Below are 2,324 nucleotides of genomic sequence, written 5' to 3' on the forward strand. Positions count from 1 at the left end.
GCGGCCCCAAGAGATAAGAGATGCTTTGAGGGCTATCAGAGAACTCCCTGTATTCTGAACATACCTTGAGCTGAGAATGTAAAGCCCTGCGACTGTCCTTTTCTTGCTTTAACCTCTTTGGTGTGATGATAACAAGCTCACCCCACAGTCCTTAGATAACCTGTGCTTGTATTGCATATGGAAGCCACAACTCTGCCAAAGCCACAATTTAATAGGTACTTAGTTCTGAGTGATGACAGGTAATTATTTTGCCATCACAGGCTACCATCTATTAGAACTCCATTCTCTAACAGTTACTAGGTCCCCACTCCCTTTAAATCAACCAGAACAAGTAACCAATCCCAGTTCCCATCCTGGAGGTCGTGTTGCCTGCAATTGTTTCTGGTAACAAATCCGAAGTTAATCGGGATTCAGTTGCCGATGATTAGAGTCTCTTCAGTTGTTTGGAGGAGAAAGGAATCTAACACAGGAAGCTGTGTGATTCTCAAGCTGTTGGAAGGCTGGAGGCAGCGCCTCCAGCAAGGACTTTTGGAAGAATACTGTAGAGCTGGCTCCTGAAGGAAGCTGCCAAGTGAGGCTGGCCCTAGAAGCATGCTTTCTGGGTTGAATGCTTTAGGTTCACCTCTGCAGATCCACTCCCCACCATTTTCTCTCCTCACATCTATGGGCCGCAGCAGGGGACTTCTTTTCTCTGGCTTCTGGCTGGATGTGGCCAGGGGAGGCCCTGTGGAGGGAGGAGAGTGAGGCCCGGTCATTGATTCCTCCAGCTGTGCCCTTCTGCTGGTTCACCATGAGCTGGCTGTGTCCCTCTACCAAAGGCCACAGCTCCTATCCCAAGGCCCCTCTTACAGCTTTAGCGATTCTGTTCCTGGGCTCTGCCACCCACTCCCTCCTTTGCCCTCTAGGTTTTGAAGAAGTAACAGCTCCCCCATGTTGCTAGCCTGGGGTGCAGCACTGTCTCTTCTGGCTTCCTTTAACCCTGCCCCAGCTGTCCCTTTATTAAACAGTCTTCAGTTAGCACATGGGAATGTACGGTCTCTTTGCTGCTGGGACTGTGACTGCTACATCTATGTGGCTGTGATCCAGAGTCGGAAGCCACCACCAGAACCACTGGGTCCAGAGCTGGGCTGAGCCTGCTACACACGCCCCAGCAAAATAGGTCCTGCATGGTGGCTTGTCTCCCCACCTGTCACAAGCCCCAGTCTAGCACAGGCACATCAGGATAGCAGGGGCTGACTCATGTGCCTCAGTTTCTTCCTCTGTAATATGGGGATGATGATTGTACCTACCTCACAAGGAAGTTTCCAGTAAAATGAAAGCCCTTAAAATTATGTTTGTTTCATCACCAACGACTCCATAAATATTAGCAACAATACCAGTACTGAGTTTTGTCATTTTTTTTATTAACTTCTTGTAAACAACCCTACTTTCCTGCTCTCACACACTCCTTACACCTGCATCCCACCTGATTTAGCCACTTTCTGCCTAACCTGTCAGAAAGGGTAGATAGCTTCCCAGTCACCTGTTGCTAGGGAAACTCACCATTTCAGCCTGGATGGTGAAGATTCCAGCTCGAGAGACCAGCTCGGGTCTGAAGTGTTTCTCTGACTATCTACTGTGCTGAGATCTCTCCTTCTCAAACCCTGCTATGCCTTTGCATATGCTATTTTCTCCACCTGCCACGTTCTCACCCCTTCTTCTTCCACTGCAAACTCCTATGCAGCCATCAAGGCCCCATTCTCCTCTGGAAAGCCTTCCCGATCCCCTCGGCAACAACCACCACCAATATTTATTCACTGAGCCCACTTTGTGCCAAGCATTGTTCTAGACACGGGTGTGTAACCGTGATTGAGAGAGACAGACCATAGCAGCTTCTGAGGAGCAAAGGTCTGGTGGGGAGGCAGGTGTCACACACCAGCTGACCGACTGGCTGAGCCAATAATGCCATGGGTTTAAGTGCCATGAAGGAAAGCTCCAGGGGCCGTGCTAAATAATTATAGGGAGGACCTACTTCAGATACGGCAATCAGGGAAGGCTTCCCAGAGGAGGAGGCGTTTAAGCAGGTGTGAAGGATAAGGACTCAGCCACGTGAAAACTGGGGCAGGGGCTTCCAGGTGGAGGGAACAGGACATGTGAAGATGCCAAGGCAGGGAGGCAGGTGGTCGCTGTTGCCGGGAGAGAGGTTAGGGGATGAGGACGCAGGTGTGGCTGGCAGGTTACTTATGCTGGGGCTCATGGTCTGGGCTGCACAGCCTGGATTTTATTTTAAGAGCTATTGGGCGCCGTTGGTGGGTTTGAGTGAGTGGGGACAGGAAGTGACTCAC

Source organism: Pongo pygmaeus, chromosome 23, assembly GCF_028885625.2.
Source record: "Pongo pygmaeus isolate AG05252 chromosome 23, NHGRI_mPonPyg2-v2.0_pri, whole genome shotgun sequence".
NCBI classification, from domain to species: Eukaryota; Metazoa; Chordata; class Mammalia; order Primates; family Hominidae; genus Pongo; species Pongo pygmaeus.